Source organism: Xenopus tropicalis, chromosome 7, assembly GCF_000004195.4.
Source record: "Xenopus tropicalis strain Nigerian chromosome 7, UCB_Xtro_10.0, whole genome shotgun sequence".
NCBI classification, from domain to species: Eukaryota; Metazoa; Chordata; class Amphibia; order Anura; family Pipidae; genus Xenopus; species Xenopus tropicalis.
The window spans coordinates 129035761-129054611 of record NC_030683.2 but is presented as its reverse complement, the minus strand read 5'-3'; positions in this window follow the sequence as shown (position 1 = coordinate 129054611).

Below are 18851 nucleotides of genomic sequence, written 5' to 3'. Positions count from 1 at the left end.
TCTTACCGATTTCATTGCAACTATTGTTCTTTGATTGCTTTTAGTGGTTTTATTCCATTTGATTTCAGTTGTTCTAGAAAGGTCCAGAGGTGCTAAGATTGTTCTGGTAGTTTCTATTGCCAAGGGTTAGGCTGATGCCACACGAGGCGTAGGGCTGATTTTTTCAGCAAGTGGAAAAAAGCTTGCCGAAAATTCAGCCCTACGCCTGCTACTTGTTCCTGCACCCGAATGAATGGGATACGCTCGGGTGCAGGCACGTGTAGCCGATATACGCATGAAAACGCGAGACTTTGCATTCTCACGCGTTTTCATGCGTATATCGGCTACATGTGCCTGCACCCGAGCGTATCCCATTCATTCGGGTGCAGGCAAAAAAAAAGGGGTGCATAGAGTGCAGCCCCAATATTATGCATTTTCAGGTTTGGCGGCCATGTACTTATGTGCAACCAGACATAGGTATCGTTTTATTCAGGGGAACTTGCAGATTGATGGTTAGTAAGTTTTTGGTAGTTGCCATGGAGATTTTGGGGAGAAATCTAGGTTTTTATCTGGTTTTTCCTTGATTTCTGACCAAAATCTAGGTTTGTATCTGGTTTTTCCTTGATTTCTGACCAAAGCACTGACTTCTGCAAGGGACTGCGGCCACAATTTTCCATGTAGAAAGAGAAGAGTGGCGTCTCTGAATAGCTGAAGGTGTGCACTTTTCGTAAATATATAGATTGTGGGGGTTATCTCACAGGTAGGGGGGGTTAACAGTGAAAAACTGCAGGTAGTGCACATAGAGCGCAGCCCCCAAAATTTCAACTGAAATTGCCCTTATGCATTGCCCCTGTTTTGGGGCATTTGGTGGCCACGTCTTTATGTGCACCCATACATATGGGGTATCGTTTTATTCAGGGGAACTTGCAGATTGATGGTTAGTAAGTTTTTGGTAGTTGCCATGGAGATTTTGGGGAGAAATCTAGGTTTGTATCTGGTTTTTCCTTGATTTCTGACCAAAGCGCTAACTTCTGCAAGGGACTGCGGCCACAATTTTCCATGTAGAAAGAGGAGAGTGGCGTCTCTGAATAGCTGAAGGTGTGCACTTTTCAGAAATATATAGTTTGCGGGGGTTATTTCACAGGTATGGGGGTGTTTAGACTAAATAACTGCAGATAGAGCACAGCCCCCCCTTATGCATTGCCCCTGTTTGGGGGCATTTGGTGGCCACGTCTTTATGTGCACCCATACATATGGGGTATCGTTTTATTCAGGGGAACTTGCAAATTGAGGTTTAGTAAGTTTTTGGTAGTTGCCATGGAGATTTTGGGGAGAAATCTAGGTTTTTATCTGGTTTTTCCTTGATTTCTGACCAAAATCTAGGGTTGTATCTGGTTTTTCCTTGATTTCTGACCAAAGCGCTGACTTCTGCAAGGGACTGCGGCCACAATTTTCCATGTAGAAAGAGAAGAGTGGTGTCTCTGAATAGCTGAAGGTGTGCACTTTTCGTAAATATATAGATTGTGGGGGGTATCTCACAGGTAGGGGGGGTTATCACTGAAAAACTGCAGGTAGTGCACATAGAGCGCAGCCCCCAAAATTTCAACTGAAATTGCCCTTATGCATTGCCCCTGTTTTGGGGCATTTGGTGGCCACGTCTTTATGTGCACCCATACATATGGGGTATCGTTTTATTCAGGGGAACTTGCAGATTGATGGTTAGTAAGTTTTTGGTAGTTGCCATGGAGATTTTGGGGAGAAATCTAGGTTTGTATCTGGTTTTTCCTTGATTTCTGACCAAAGCGCTAACTTCTGCAAGGGACTGCGGCCACAATTTTCCATGTAGAAAGAGGAGAGTGGCGTCTCTGAATAGCTGAAGGTGTGCACTTTTCAGAAATATATAGTTTGCGGGGGTTATTTCACAGGTATGGGGGTGTTTAGACTAAATAACTGCAGATAGAGCACAGCCCCCCCTTATGCATTGCCCCTGTTTGGGGGCATTTGGTGGCCACGTCTTTATGTGCACCCATACATATGGGGTATCGTTTTATTCAGGGGAACTTGCAAATTGAGGTTTAGTAAGTTTTTGGTAGTTGCCATGGAGATTTTGGGGAGAAATCTAGGTTTTTATCTGGTTTTTCCTTGATTTCTGACCAAAATCTAGTGTTGTATCTGGTTTTTCCTTGATTTCTGACCAAAGCGCTGACTTCTGCAAGGGACTGCGGCCACAATTTTCCATGTAGAAAGAGAAGAGTGGTGTCTCTGAATAGCTGAAGGTGTGCACTTTTCGTAAATATATAGATTGTGGGGGTATCTCACAGGTAGGGGGGGTTATCACTGAAAAACTGCAGGTAGTGCACATAGAGCACAGCCCCCAAAATTTCAACTGAAATTGCCCTTATGCATTGCCCCTGTTTTGGGGCATTTGGTGGCCACGTCTTTATGTGCACCCATACATATGGGGTATCGTTTTATTCAGGGGAACTTGCAGATTGATGGTTAGTAAGTTTTTGGTAGTTGCCATGGAGATTTTGGGGAGAAATCTAGGTTTGTATCTGGTTTTTCCTTGATTTCTGACCAAAGCGCTGACTTCTGCAAGGGACTGCGGCCACAATTTTCCATGTAGAAAGAGAAGAGTGGTGTCTCTGAATAGCTGAAGGTTTGCACTTTTCGTAAATATATAGATTGTGGGGGTTATCTCACAGGTAGGGGGGGTTAACACTGAAAAACTGCAGGTAGTGCACATAGAGCGCAGCCCCCAAAATTTCAACTGAAATTGCCCTTATGCATTGCCCCTGTTTTGGGGCATTTGGTGGCCACGTCTTTATGTGCACCCATACATATGGGGTATCGTTTTATTCAGGGGAACTTGCAGATTGATGGTTAGTAAGTTTTTGGTAGTTGCCATGGAGATTTTGGGGAGAAATCTAGGTTTTTTATCTGGTTTTTCCTTGATTTCTGACCAAAATCTAGTGTTGTATCTGGTTTTTCCTTGATTTCTGACCAAAGCGCTGACTTCTGCAAGGGACTGCGGCCACAATTTTCCATGTAGAAAGAGAAGAGTGGTGTCTCTGAATAGCTGAAGGTGTGCACTTTTCGTAAATATATAGATTGTGGGGGTATCTCACAGGTAGGGGGGTTAACACTGAAAAACTGCAGGTAGTGCACATAGAGCGCAGCCCCCAAAATTTCAACTGAAATTGCCCTTATGCATTGCCCCTGTTTTGGGGCATTTGGTGGCCACGTCTTTATGTGCACCCATACATATGGGGTATCGTTTATTCAGGGGAACTTGCAGATTGATGGTTAGTAAGTTTTTGGTAGTTGCCATGGAGATTTTGGGGAGAAATCTAGGTTTTTTATCTGGTTTTTCCTTGATTTCTGACCAAAGCGCTGACTTCTGCAAGGGACTGCGGCCTCAATTTTCCATGTAGAAAGAAAAGAGTGGTGTCTCTGAATAGCTGAAGGTGTGCACTTTTCAGAAATATATAGTTTGTGGGGGTTATTTCACAGGTAGGGGGGTTAACACTGAAAAACTGCAGGAAGTGCACATAGAGCGCAGCCCCCACATTTTTAGCTGTAATTGCCCTTGTGCATTGCCCCTGCTTTGGAGTGTTTGGTGCCCATGTCTTTATGTGCACCCATACATATGGGGCATCATTTTATTCAGGAGAAGTTTGTCTTTCAAATATGCCTTTGTTAGAAAATTTTTATGAGATTTTTTTTTGTCAAATCCACATTTGATCATGCGTCCAAGTTTACGTTTTAGAAAAAAAAAAAAAATGTCATAAAAAGTTCCAAATTTCACAATGCACTGACAAAAGGTATTTGGCTTTTGAGTGAAAACTACATTGCACCTAGAAACCTGAAGGTCTGTAGTTTCTAAAGATACCAAACATGAGGGGATATTTTAGATTTACATATAAGTTATGCTGCATTAACTGTTACAAGCGCTTTTCTGCTTTGTTCTGGTGTGATATTGTACTAAGTATTGCCTTAGTTTGGGGGTTACTTCTGGACAGGAACTGTGGGGTACCACCACATATTTGGTATCGTTGGACTTGGGAGTATCAGGGCTTTTACAAACAATAAAAAAAAGTGAGTAAAATTAACTTTTCTATGGAAAAAAACCTCAAAATATACAGAAATTTTTCATAATTTTATTTTTTTTTTACATATTTCACCCAAAATACACATCATATCTCCAGAAAAGTTATAAAATTTGGTATGTATGTCGAAGCCCAATTAGTGACGAAAAAAACGATATATAATTTCCCTAGTTTCGTGGAGGTTTTCCTACCAAAAAACATTGTTAAAGTGAATGAGTACAAAATGCTTAAAAAACGTCTGGCACTGGGGGGAACCGAAATGACGAATTCGGCTGGCACTTAAAGGGTTAAATAAACCCAATAGGGCTGTTCTGCCCCCAATAAGGGGTAATTATATCTTAGTTGGGATCAAGTACAGGTACTGTTTTATTATTACAGAGAAAAGGGAATCATTTAACCATGAAATAAACCCAATAGGGCTGTTCTGCCCCAATAAGGGGTAATTATATCTTAGTTGGGATCAAGTACAGGTACTGTTTTATTATTACAGAGAAAAGGGAATCATTTAACCATGAAATAAACCCAATAGGGCTGTTCTGCCCCCAATAAGGGGTAATTATATCTTAGTTGGGATGAAAATCAATGGGTTTCTGACTCTTTCAGATTATATTTATTTGTAATTAAATCCCAAGGCTACAAATCACCTGTATCTAGGTCTATGATGTATTTATTCTCGGATATGCCTTGATTTTTTGATTTTTTTTGCCTTGATTATGTTATAGTATGGTCTTTTCTTAGCAAGTTTTCAATTGGTCTTCATTATTTATTTGTTAAAGTTTTTAAATTATTTGCCTTCTTCTAAATCTTTGCAGCTTTCAAATGGGGGTCACTGACCCCGGCAGCCAAACCCTATTGCTCTGTGAGGCTCCAGTTTTATTGTTATTGTTACTTTTTATTTCTTATGTTTCTCTTTAGGTCCTCCTCTGTTTATATTCCTGTCTCTCTTTCAAACCACTGCCTAGTTGCTAGGTTAAATGTGGACCCTAGTAACCAAACAGCTGCTGAAATTCCAAAATGGAGAGCTTTTGAGCAAAAACCTAAATGATTGAAGAACCGCAAATAATAAAAATGAAGACCAATTGCAAATTGTCTCAGAATAGCACTGTCTGCATCATACTAAAAGGTGAACAACCCCTTTAAAAGGGGAAGAAATGGTGATGTCTGAAGAAGTGGTTTCATTTGTTTTGCATAATACTTTTCAAGTAATGATCATATCTCTATATACAGGATTTCTTTTAATGTCTGCGGATTGTTTTGCCCATTTTCTATGTAGAAGGAATAAAAGATGGTTCCGAAAATCAATGAATTGATTTAGGATTTTGTTTTTTTTTTTTTAAAAAAGTTGCAGAGAAAAAAAAGCATTTTTTTAGTAAATATTAGACATTCGGAAGTTTAATCAAATGTAAAAATGAAAAAAATGATAAATAAGTTCTTGTAAATCTGCCCCTTAGACGTACTATTCTGATTCCAGATGGCACAATAATAACAGTTATGCTATGTATATTCATATATACTGTATATAAAGCCAAGAACTATCAGTAATAGAAAACTGGAGAGAATTTCTCATATCTAAAATTGCAAATTGGGGGCTCCATTGTTTCAAAATTTATCTACAAGAGCAAGTAGTATAAATTTGTCCTAAATGCTCCCAACATAATATAGATATTTTTCATTCTTTATGGTCGACTCCAAAAATACAAAAGATGTTGGCGAATCGGAAAAATTTAGACAAATATTAAACCCTGAATTTGTAATTTTAGATTGAATTAGAAATTCTCTCCAGTTTTCTATTCCTGATATTTCTCTCTCTCTCTCTCTCTCTCTCTCTCTCTATATATATATATATATATATATATATATGAATACACATAGCTCAACTTTTATTATTCTGCCCTATAATCTGAAATGGAATGGGAATATTATGTCTAAATGTTACACTGTGGGATAAGTTGCTGTTTATTTTGGAAAGGAATAAAAACATTTGTTGACACTTATGTATGTGAGTGGCATGACCGGCGGGCAGTGCATAACAAGGGGGGGTACTTTGTTTGTACAAAGGGCAAGTAGGAGATAAACAGCCCGACTAATAGGGTTATCCCTGGTGGGACGAGGGACGCACATTTTTGGGAGTTAATGAGGCCTGACATTGTCACTTTGTCAAGAGTTCAGTTGCTCGGAACTGAGAGACACACAAGTGCCATGTTATAAGGGCAAGTAAAGGCTGTGCCAGGCTCACCCATTGGTGCAGCATTGTATCCTTAGGGCTATGGATCAAGAGGCGTAATTATAGGGGAGCAAACCATGTGATTGGGGGGGTGGATATTGTTCATAGGTGTTGATGGGACCCTTGGGTGTTGTTGACAGGAGGGGCCCAGAAATCCCAAGTCTTGCCCCGCGCCAGGGCCATCATCAAATGGGTACAGGAAGTACTCCAGTCAGGGGCCCCTGTTTTGTGGGTAAAGGGGTAATGTTTGCAGGGAGTAGGTGGGATTGGGTGGGTCGTGGGCAGGGTTTAGTCATAATTTGGGTGACCAGGGCAGATTGGGGGAGATCATGCTTATTTGTTTTCCATTGGGGACCCATTCTACTTGTTGAAAGGGCCCACTGGCCAGGGGACCTGGGTGGCCCAATTGACCAATGCATTGAGTAACGAGGAGGGCCCTGCTGATTAATTAGTATGGGGTCCCCATGATTACTGACCCTAACACTCAAAATCCATGCCCGTAAATGCAACATGACCAGGGGCAAACAATGCCATTGCCATTTTCATTGCCCCCATAAGGAGAGGGGATCAGAGCGGCTTGTGTGCGAGTCCTTAGGGCAGAATAGATCAATCTCCCAGGGTGCTGAATTAGCAGTAGCTCTGCCCAAAGCACCCAAGCAAATGCCCTGAAATTAGAAGAAAGGAGACTATGGAATTCTCCATTGGCAAATTGTGGGGGGGGGGGGGGGGGGTTGGTCTGCCCATTTGAACATAGCAACCAATCAGCCAACAGCATTTCCTGATCCCCTGTTTGCAAACAAAGACACGATAAGGGTAATGGAATAGTCCCTGGTTCTAGTAACCCATAGCAACCAATCAGCCAACAGCATTTCCTGATCCCCAGTTTACAAACAAAGATCTGATTGGTTACTATGGGTTACTAGACCTGGAGCTAACTTTACAACTTTTATTATATAAAGACTTTAGCACATTGGTCCCCCTCAGCTCTGTTCATTCTGTTGTTTTGGTTGCCAGGGTCTGTGACCCCCCCAAATATCGGACAGCATGTTTAGTTACATGTTTAGTTCCCCTTTAATGTTTTATTTTTTAATTGCAATAAACCCCACTGGGCTTTACAAAACTTTGCCATCAATTCTTCAGAAAGCAGAAGCGCCGAGCGTCTTTTACCTTTTTGATAAAAAAAGCAGAAGAATTTGATTCCGGAGAATAAAAGATAAAAATATAAAGTGTCAAATAAAGGCAACAGAATACTTATTTATAGCGCTGGTTACAATGGGCCTTATGGGAATATTGACATTATATAGTTATTATATATATATACACTGATCAATACACTGGAGCTTGGCAATAAGGCTTCATCGTGGGCGGAGTTTGTATGTGGGGGTGGGGCACCTGCTCACATGAGTGATGTCACAAGTGTAAGTGGTGATGTCACAGTTACAAAGTGACTGAAATTAACCCTTACTACAAAGCTTATTTCCAGCTTCAGGTGGTGGGGTTGGCCTTTCTTCGGACTAACTAGCAGTTGCAGGTTTGACTTGGGCCAAAAGGTTGACCCTGATGGAATTGTGTCTTTCTTCAATCCCACTTACTATGTTACTATCATAAAAAGGTGTGTATATACAGTGGTGTGAAAAACTATTTGCCCCCTTCCTGATTTCTTATTCTTTTGCATGTTTGTCACACAAAATGTTTCTGATCATCAAACACATTTAACTATTAGTCAAAGATAACACAAGTAAACACAAAATGCAGTTTTTAAATGAGGGTTTTTATTATTTAGGGAGAAAAAAAATCCAAACCTACATGGCCCTGTGTGAAAAAGTAATTGCCCCCTGAACCTAATAACTGGTTGGGCCACCCTTAGCAGCAATAACTGCAATCAAGCGTTTGCGATAACTTGCAACGAGTCTTTTACAGCGCTCTGGAGGAATTTTGACCCACTCATCTTTGCAGATTTGTTGTAATTCAGCTTTATTTGAGGGTTTTCTAGCATGAACCGCCTTTTTAAGGTCATGCCACAACATCTCAATAGGATTCAGGTCAGGACTTTGACTAGGCCACTCCAAAGTCTTCATTTTGTTTTTCTTCAGCCATTCAGAGGTGGATTTGCTGGTTTGTTTTGGGTCATTGTCCTGCTGCAGCACCCAAGATCGCTTCAGCTTGAGTTGACGAACAGATGGCCGGACATTCTCCTTCAGGATTTTTTGGTAGACAGTAGAATTCATGGTTCCATCTATCACAGCAAGCCTTCCAGGTCCTGAAGCAGCAAAACAACCCCAGACCATCACACTACCACCACCATATTTTACTGTTGGTATGATGTTCTTTTTTCTGAAATGCTGTGTTACTTTTACGCCAGATGTAACGGGACACGCACCTTCCAAAAAGTTCAACTTTTGTCTCGTCGGTCCACAAGGTATTTTCCCAAAAGTCTTGGCAATCCTTGAGATGTTTTTTAGCAAAATTGAGATGAGCCATAATGTTCTTTTTGCTTAAAAGTGGTTTGCGCCTTGGAAATCTGCCATGCAGGCCGTTTTTGCCCAGTCTCTTTCTTATGGTGGAGTCGTGAACACTGACCTTAATTGAGGCAAGTGAGGCCTGCAGTTCTTTAGATGTTGTCCTGGGGTCTTTTGTGGCCTCTCGGATGAGTTGTCTCTGCGCTCTTGGGGTAATTTTGGTCGGCCGGCCACTCCTGGGAAGGTTCACCACTGTTCCATGTTTTTGCCATTTGTGGATAATGGCTCTCACTGTGGTTCGCTGGAGTCCCAAAGCTTTAGAGATGGCTTTATAACCTTTACCAGACTGATAGATCTCAATTACTTTTGTTCTCATTTGTTCCTGAATTTCTTTGGATCTTGGCATGATGTCTAGCTTTTGAGGTGCTTTTGGGCTACTTCTCTGTGTCAGGTAGCTCCTATTTAAGTGATTTCTTGATTGAAACAGGTGTGGCAGTAATCAGGCCTGGGGGTGACTACAGAAATTGATATTGAAATTGAAAATTGAAATTGATAAACCACAGTTAAGTTATTTTTTAACAAGGGGGGCAATCACTTTTTCACACAGGGCCATGTAGATTTGGAGTTTTTTTTCTCCCTTAATAACGTAAACCTTCATTTAAAAACTGCATTTTGTGTTCAATTATGTTATCTTTGACTAACAGTTAACGGTTTTTGATGAGCAGAAACATTTAAGTGTGACAAACATGCAAAAGAATAAGAAATCAGGAAGGGGGCAAATAGTTTTTCACACCACTGTATTTATACAAAGAGAATTTGGCTAAATCTGTAAATACGTGGAACATAGCAGTCCCTGAATGGCACTAAGGAGCTGGGGGAATGCGGGGATCATGTCACTGTCACCTGGGGAGGAAGTGGAAGGCAGAATCCTGCAGAGATTTAATGGCCTGACAGGATGGGGGACACAATCTCTAATAATTAGATAGGGAGAGTGTTCAAACAAAGCTGGAACATTGAGCTGATCTCTCAGGCCGCTGCCCCATTGTGTGAGGGCAGCCATTTGAAGGCAGGACGTGGGGGCAGGGGGCAAGCAGGAAGTTGGCCTCACAGGGCCGTGTTATGACAGAGAGGAGGAAGTGGTGATGCCACTTTAAAGATTGTGAGATTAGGCAGCTCTGAGCCCAACTCTGTGACCCCCTGTTCCCCTAAGCACGGGGGGTGCTACATAGCAATGTTATGCTCAATGGCTTCATATCATGGAGGAACAGAGATGTTTTCATGGGGTGTAAACAGGGGGAATCTGCAGAGTATCCACTATAGGTAGGAAGATTGGGATTTATTAGGGTAAAATGGAGACAGTGGGGCAAGATGGAGACAGTAGGGCAAGATGGAGACAGTAGGGCAAGATGGAGACAGTAGGACAAGATGGAGACAGTAGGGCAAGATGGAGTCAGTAGGACAAGATGGAGACAGTAGGGCAAGATGGTGACAGTAGGGCAAGATGGAGTCAGTAGGACATGATGAAGACAGTAGGGCAAGATGGAGACAGTAGGGCAAGATGGAGTCAGTAGGACATGATGAAGACAGTAGGGCAAGATGGAGACAGTAGGACAAGATGGAGACAGTAGGGCAAGATGGTGACAGTGGGGCAAGAAGGAGAAAGTAGGGCAAGATGGTGACAGTAGGGCAAGATGGAGACAGTAGGACAAGATGGTGACAGTAGGGCAAGATGGAGTCAGTAGGACATGATGAAGACAGTAGGGCAAGATGGAGACAGTAGGACAAGATGGAGACAGTAGGGCAAGATGGTGACAGTGGGGCAAGAAGGAGAAAGTAGGGCAAGATGGTGACAGTAGGGCAAGATGGTGACAGTGGGGCAAGAAGGAGAAAGTAGGGCAAGATGGTGACAGTAGGGCAAGATGGAGACAGTAGGACAAGATGGTGACAGTAGGGCAAGATGGAGTCAGTAGGACATGATGAAGACAGTAGGGCAAGATGGAGACAGTAGGACAAGATGGAGACAGTAGGGCAAGATGGTGACAGTGGGGCAAGAAGGAGAAAAGTAGGGCAAGATGGTGACAGTAGGGCAAGATGGAGACAGTAGGGCAAGATGGAGACAGTAGGGCAAGATGCAGACAGTAAGGCAAGATGGAGACAGTAGGGCAAGATGGAGGAAGCAGGGCAAGATGGAGACAGTAGGGCAAGATGGAGACAGTAGGGCAAGATGCAGACAGTAGGGCAAGATGGTGACAGTAGGGCAAGATGGAGACAGTAAGACAAGATGGCGACAGTAGGGCAAGATGGAGACAGTAGGGCAAGATGGAGAAAGTAGGGCAAGATGGATACAGTAGGGCAAGATGGATACAGTAGGGCAAGATGGAGTCAGTACGGCAAGATGGAGACAGTAGGACAAGATGGAGACAGTAGGGCAAGATGCAGGAAGCAGGGCAAGATGGAGACAGTAGGGCAAGATGGAGACAGTAGGGCAAGATGGAGACAGTAGGGCAAGATGGAGACAGTAGGGCAAGATGCAGACAGTAGGCCAAGATGGTGACAGTAGGGCAAGATGGAGACAGTAAGACAAGATGGTGACTGTAGGGCAAGATGGAGTCAGTAGGACATGATGAAGACAGTAGGGCAAGATGGAGACAGTAGGGCAAGATGGTGACAGTGGGGCAAGAAGGAGAAAGTAGGGCAAGATGGTGACAGTAGGGCAAGATGGTGACAGTAGGGCAAGATGGAGACAGTAGGGCAAGATGGAGACAGTAGGGCAAGATGGAGACAGTAGGGCAAGATGGATACAGTAGGGCAAGATGCAGACAGTAAGACAAGATGGTGACAGTAGGGCAAGATGGAGACAGTAGGGCAAGATGGAGACAGTAGGGCAAGATGCAGAAAGTAGGGCAAGATGGTGACAGTAGGGCAAGATGGAGACAGTAAGACAAGATGGTGACAGTAGGGCAAGATGGAGACAGTGGGGCAAGATGTAGGAAGCAGGGCAAGATGGAGACAGTAGGGCAAGATGGAGACAGTAGGGCAAGATGGATACAGTAGGGCAAGATGGAGTCAGTAGGGCAAGATGGAGACAGTAGGGCAAGATGGAGACAGTAGGGCAAGATGGAGGAAGCAGGGCAAGATGGAGACAGTAGGGCAAGATGGAGACAGTAGGGCAAGATGGAGACAGTAGGGCAAGATGGAGACAGTAGGGCAAGATGCAGACAGTAGGCCAAGATGGTGACAGTAGGGCAAGATGGAGACAGTAAGACAAGATGGTGACAGTAGGGCAAGATGGAGACAGTAGGGCAAGATGGAGGAAACAGGGCAAGATGGAGAAAGTAGGGCAAGATGGAGACAGTAGGGCAAAATGGAGACAGTAGGGCAAGAAGGAGAAAGTAGGGCAAGATGGTGACAGTAGGGCAAGATGGAGACAGTAGGGCAAGATGGAGGAAGCAAGGCAAGATGGAGACAGTAGGGCAAGATGGAGACAGTAGGGCAAGATGGAGAACAGTAGGGCAAGATGGAGTCAGTAGGGCAAGATGGAGACAGTAGGGCAAGATGGAGACAGTAGGGCAAGATGCAGACAGTAGGGCAAGATGGAGACAGTAAGACAAGATGGAGACAGTAAGACAAGATGGTGACAGTAGGGCAAGATGGAGACAGTAGGGCAAGATGGAGACAGTAAGACAAGATGGAGACAGTAGGGCAAGATGGTGACAGTAGGGCAAGATGGAGACAGTAAGACAAGATGGTGACAGTAGGGCAAGATGGAGACAGTAGGGCAAGATGGAGGAAGCAGGGCAAGATGGAGACAGTAGAGCAAGATGGAGACAGTAGGGCAAGAAGGAGAAAGTAGGGCAAGATGGTGACAGTAGGGCAAGATGGAGACAGTAGGGCAAGATGGAGTCAGTAGGGCAAGATGGAGACAGTAGGGCAAGATGGAGACAGTAGGGCAAGATGGAGTCAGTAGGGCAAGATGGAGACAGTAGGGCAAGATGGAGACAGTAGGACAAGATGGAGACAGTAGGGCAAGATGGAGACAGTGGGGCAAGATGGAGACCGTAGGGCAAGATGGAGACAGTAGGGCAAGATGGAGACAGTAGGGCAAGATGGAGACCGTAGGGCAAGATGGAGACAGTAGGACAAGATGGAGACAGTAGGGCAAGATGGAGACCGTAGGGCAAGATGGAGACAGTAGGGCAAGATGGAGACAGTAGAACAAGAGGGAGACAGTAGGGCAAGATGGTAAGACAGTAGGACAAGATGGAGACAGTAGGGCAAGATGGAGACAGTAGAACAAGATGGAGACAGTAGGGCAAGATGGAGACAGTAGGGCAAGATGGAGACAGTAGGGCAAGATGGAGACAGTAGGGCAAGATGGAGACAGTAGGGCAAGATGGAGACAGTAGGGCAAGATGGAGACAGTAGGGCAAGATGGAGACCGTAGGGCAAGATGGGGACAGTAAGGCAAGATGGAGACAGTAGGACAAGATGGAGACAGTAGGGCAAGATGGAGACCGTAGGGCAAGATGGAGACAGTAGGGCAAGATGGAGACAGTAGAACAAGAGGGAGACAGTAGGGCAAGATGGTAAGACAGTAGGGCAAGATGGAGACAGTAGGGCAAGATGGAGACAGTAGGGCAAGATGGAGACAGTAGGGCAAGATGGAGGCCGTAGGGCAAGATGGAGACAGTAGGGCAAGATGGAGACCGTAGGGCAAGATGGAGACCGTAGGGCAAGATGGAGACAGTAGAACAAGAGGGAGACAGTAGGGCAAGATGGTAAGACAGTAGGGCAAGATGGAGACAGTAGGGCAAGATGGAGACAGTAGGGCAAGATGGAGACAGTAGAACAAGAGGGAGACAGTAGGGCAAGATGGTAAGACAGTAGGACAAGATGGTAAGACAGTAGGACAAGATGGAGACAGTAGGGCAAGATGGAGACAGTAGAACAAGATGGAAACAGTAGGGCAAGATGGAGACAGTAGGGCAAGATGGAGACAGTAGGGCAAGATGGAGACAGTAGGGCAAGATGGAGACAGTAGGGCAAGATGGAGACAGTAGGACAAGATGGAGACAGTAGGACAAGATGGAGACAGTAGGGCAAGATGGAGACCGTAGGGCAAGATGGAGACAGTAGGGCAAGATGGAGACAGTAGAACAAGAGGGAGACAGTAGGGCAAGATGGTAAGACAGTAGGGCAAGATGGAGACAGTAGGGCAAGATGGAGACAGTAGGGCAAGATGGAGACAGTAGGGCAAGATGGAGACCATAGGGCAAGATGGAGACAGTAGGGCAAGATGGAGACAGTAGGGCAAGATGGAGACAGTAGAACAAGAGGGAGACAGTAGGGCAAGATGGTAAGACAGTAGGGCAAGATGGAGACAGTAGGGCAAGATGGAGACAGTAGGGCAAGATGGAGACAGTAGGGCAAGATGGTAAGACAGTAGGGTAAGATGGAGACAGTAGGGCAAGATGGAGACAGTAGGGCAAGATGGAGACAGTAGAACAAGAGGGAGACAGTAGGGCAAGATGGAGACAGTAGGGCAAGATGGAGACAGTAGAACAAGAGGAAGACAGTACGGCAAGATGGTAAGACAGTAGGGCAAGATGGAGACAGTAGGACAAGATGGAGACAGTAGGGCAAGATGGAGACAGTAGGGCAAGATGGAGACAGTAGAACAAGAGGGAGACAGTAGGGCAAGATGGAGACAGTAGAACAAGAGGGAGACAGTAGGGCAAGATGGTAAGACAGTAGGGCAAGATGGAGACAGTAGAACAAGAGGGAGACAGTAGGACAAGATGGAGACAGTAGGACAAGATGGTAAGACAGTACTGCCATTTAGTTCCCAGAATGTGATATATGTTTATTATCTAGAATTATTATTAATTTACACTGGAATCTTAATTTCCCTTCTGAATCTGAGGACTCCAAGAAAATGCCTTTTCTGCCATTTCTGTGAGATCTGAATGAATAAAAAACAATGTTTTTGTGTACTGGGAATGCCAGGGCCTATTTTGTGCTTCATTCCAGACCCAGGGGCCCTTACTATAACCCCCAGCACCCCAATTATTAATAGCGACACAATAGGGTGCACTTTGTACGCCTACTTTCCCCTATGAAACCCCCTGAAGCTGAGGGCCCAGGGTCCTGCTTTATTTCTTAGCAAATGAGTGAACAGGCAGCCATTTTGTTGGTCTGTCTGCACCTGAGAGTATTCCTATTGTTGCCTAGCAACAGCCAGAAAGCTGCAGGTTGGAACACAAGGTGCCATGTTTTAACCCACAATGCTTTGCAAAATGTTGCTGCCCAGTAGTAGCTGCAGGGCTGGCATGACTAGGGCCGGGGGCCCTAAAATGATCGCCCCCCCCCCCTCGGCTGGGACACAGATGTGCGCGGTTTCCTCTGCGGCTACACGGGGTCACTTATTAATCAAAACAACAACATTCAGCGCCAGGGCCAACAGCTGCACTGCCAAGGGTTAACCACAAACAAGGGCCACACCCGCCCCCCCCACCGCGCCTGATAACATCCCTGCCTTCTGGTAAAGTCAAGTGACTGACTGCCTAATCACTCTGCCCTGACAGGAGCCGTTTCTTGTTTCTAGGGTCGGTCTTCCTAGCAACCAGATTCCAAATTGGTGGAAGAGGTAAAATAAACACAGACCAACTGCAGATTGTCCCAGAATAACACGATCTACATGTTACTAAAAGCGCATTTTCCTGCACCAACCGCATGCATTTATGGGGGCCCCCCAGCTGCAGGGTCTGTTCCCCCCGTACCACTAACTCATCAGAAATTCTGTTAGTTCTAAGGCTGACAGTAGACAGGCCCATGGTTCTGGGGTCACAACTAACCCTTGGATTCACCCACCAAAAATCATTGGGTGCAGTCCATTAAAATTAGCCACAGGGCCAGTCATTTTAATACACTAAATGGCCAGGTATCCAGACATGTCAACCCATTTTGGGCACTTTTGCCCATACCCCAATCCTTCTCACACCCCAATGGGCACAGATCCCCTAGGGCTTTAATGTTATGGTATTCTCTTGTACTAAGCACAATTCAGCAGGAACAGCCCCCTAAGTTTGCTCATAGCCTGTACAGAGAGATACCATAACACTATGGCACATAGGGATTCCCCTGTACTAAGCACAATTCAGCAGGAACAGCCCCCTAAGTTTGCTCATAGCCTGTACAGAGAGATACCATAAAACTATGACAGCATAGAGATACCCCTGTACTAAGCACAATTCAGCAGGAACAGCCCCCTAAGTTTGCTCATAGCCTGTACAGAGAGATACCATAACACTATGGCACATAGGGATTCCCCTGTACTAAGCACAATTCAGCAGGAACAGCCCCCTAAGTTTGCTCATAGCCTGTACAGAGAGATACCATAAAACTATGGCACATAGGGATTCCCCTGTACTAAGCACAATTCAGCAGGAACAGCCCCCTAAGTTTGCTCATAGCCTGTACAGAGAGATACCATAAAACTATGGCACATAGGGATTCCCCTGTACTAAGCACAATTCAGCAGGAACAGCCCCCTAAGTTTGCTCATAGCCTGTACAGAGAGATCCCATAATACTATGGCACATAGGGATTCCCCTGTACTAAGCACAATTCAGCAGGAACAGCCCCCTAAGTTTGCTCATAGCCTGTACAGAGAGATACCATAAAACTATGGCACATAGGGATTCCCTTGTACTAAGCCCAATTCAGCAGGAACAGCCCCCTAAGTTTGCTCATAGCCTGTACAGAGAGATCCCATAAAACTATGGCACATAGGGATTCCCCTGTACTAAGCACAATTCAGCAGGAACAGCCCCCTAAGTTTGCTCATAGCCTGTACAGAGAGATACCATAAAACTATGGCACATAGGGATTCCCCTGTACTAAGCACAATTCAGCAGGAACAGCCCCCTAAGTTTGCTCATAGCCTGTACAGAGAGATACCAGAGAGATACACTGGGAGAGGAGCAGGGGAGGGTGCAAGCTTGTGGGTGGCAGAGCTGGGTGCAGATGCAGATAAGGGAGGTAGGGAAAGCAGTGCCGGTATCTCTGTAACTCGGCAACCAATAGTCACTTGATGGACCAAATCCAGTAACGGTACCTAAACCAACACTGCGGGGGCAATTTCTGTGGGGGTCTTTACTAATTGTGCCCTTTCCTATGTGTGGCACTTATCTACTTATTTTTATGGTTTATTTTAAACCAACGAGTGGCAACGAGAAGAAACAATGCAACGAGCATAAAACAACATGAGATCAGAGGGCCCTGCCCCAGGAGCTTACAATCTAGAGGGTTTTTGAAGGTTATTAGGCCATACAGAAAGGTTATACTAGGGAAGAAGCAGACCGTGCGAGTGCTGGGGGGGCCCGGGGAGTGCAGCCCAGTGGGGCATTACTTATTATAATTTACTATAGCTTATTAAAGTGACCCCCAAGCCTGGTGAAAGGCATCCGTTCACTCCCATTACCCAATAGGCTCTTAGGTACGTTTTATTCCTAAAGGGGTTAGTTCCCCTTTAAAAAAAACTTTGCTATAACTAGACATTGATATTCTGGGACAATTTGCTATTGGTTATCATTTGTTTTCATTATTTAAAAACAAAAATATCATGCGGTTACTAGGGTCTTATTTACCGTAGCAACCAGGCAGTGGATGAATGAAAGACAGGAAAGATGAATGGGAGAGGGGCTAAATAGAAAGATAAATGATAAAAAGTAACAATAACAATGAAACGGAAGCCTCACGGAGCAATAGGGTTTGAGTGGGTCAGTGACCCCCATTTTTAAAGATGGAAAGAGAGAAAAAAATAATGAAGACCAACAGCAACATTGCTAGGAATAGGACTTCCTATATCACACTAAAGGGTAACTTAAGGTGAAGGATTTTTTAATCACTGCTATTTTCTATGGCACCTCCGTCCCTCATCGTATTTACTCAGAATGCCGGGGCAGTACCTATTTGTATAGGGGAGAAGGGGCTATACCCCCCCCCCGGACCCCTGCCAGCCCCCACTCTGACCCCTATGCTATTATTATTATTATTATTAATCCAACTGCTCAACAACAGCTTGTGTACTGCAGCCCCTTCCACAAGAAGCCCAGGGGATCTGCCCCTTTGTGGCCCCTCCCAGCCCCAGAGGTAGGACTGCCCCTTTCACAATTACAGAGTTGGGAAACAGTGCATCCAAGAAACACCTGCTTTTCTTATCTAACTTGGATTAGACTGATTAAAGCTATCTGCTGGTTGGTCAGTGGGTTACTGCCCTGGTGCCGGGTAGTTGTTAAATAAATAAATACCCCCCATGTCCCATTTTACTACTTTTCCCACCCAGTGAAGCCCCTGCTACCCAGTCAGTCCCAATGCCCTCCAGACTAGGGACCCATGAAAAACCCTATGCCCCATATGTACCAAAAGGTGCTAAGTTTGCCCCATAGTAACCCATATCCAGTAATTTGGTGACCAGTAAATTCTACCTGCTGATTGGTTGCTATGGGTTACTGCTGCTGAGCAAACAGTGCCCTTTTATTACATAACCCCCTAAGTCTTCAATCAAGACTTACTGTGGCTTCTTTAAATAAAGGGGAACTAACCCCACATATATAAATGTTCATAGTAAAGGAATTCTATGCACAATGTTACATTTGAGGTTAGTATCCCTTTGATACAATCCTCTGCATACCCCACACCCCCTCTTCAGCTGCACTCCCTCTTTACCTGCACCCCCTCTTCACCTGCACCCCCTCTTTACCTGCACCCCCTCTTGCAGCAGAGCAGGCAGAGCCAAAAGGAGAAGAGCTGAGCTGAAGTTTCATTTGCCCTTTGATCCAACCCCCCTAATTCCCTGCCCACCCCACACCCCCTCTTTACCTGCACCCCCTCTTTACCTGCACCCCCTCTTGCAGCAGAGCAGGCAGAGCCAAAGGGAGAAGAGCTGAGCTGAAGTTTCATTTGCCCTTTGATCCAACCCCCCTAATTCCCTGCCCACCCCACACCCCCTCTTTACCTGCACCCCCTCTTTACCTGCACCCCCTCTTGCAGCAGAGCAGGCAGAGCCAAAGGGAGAAG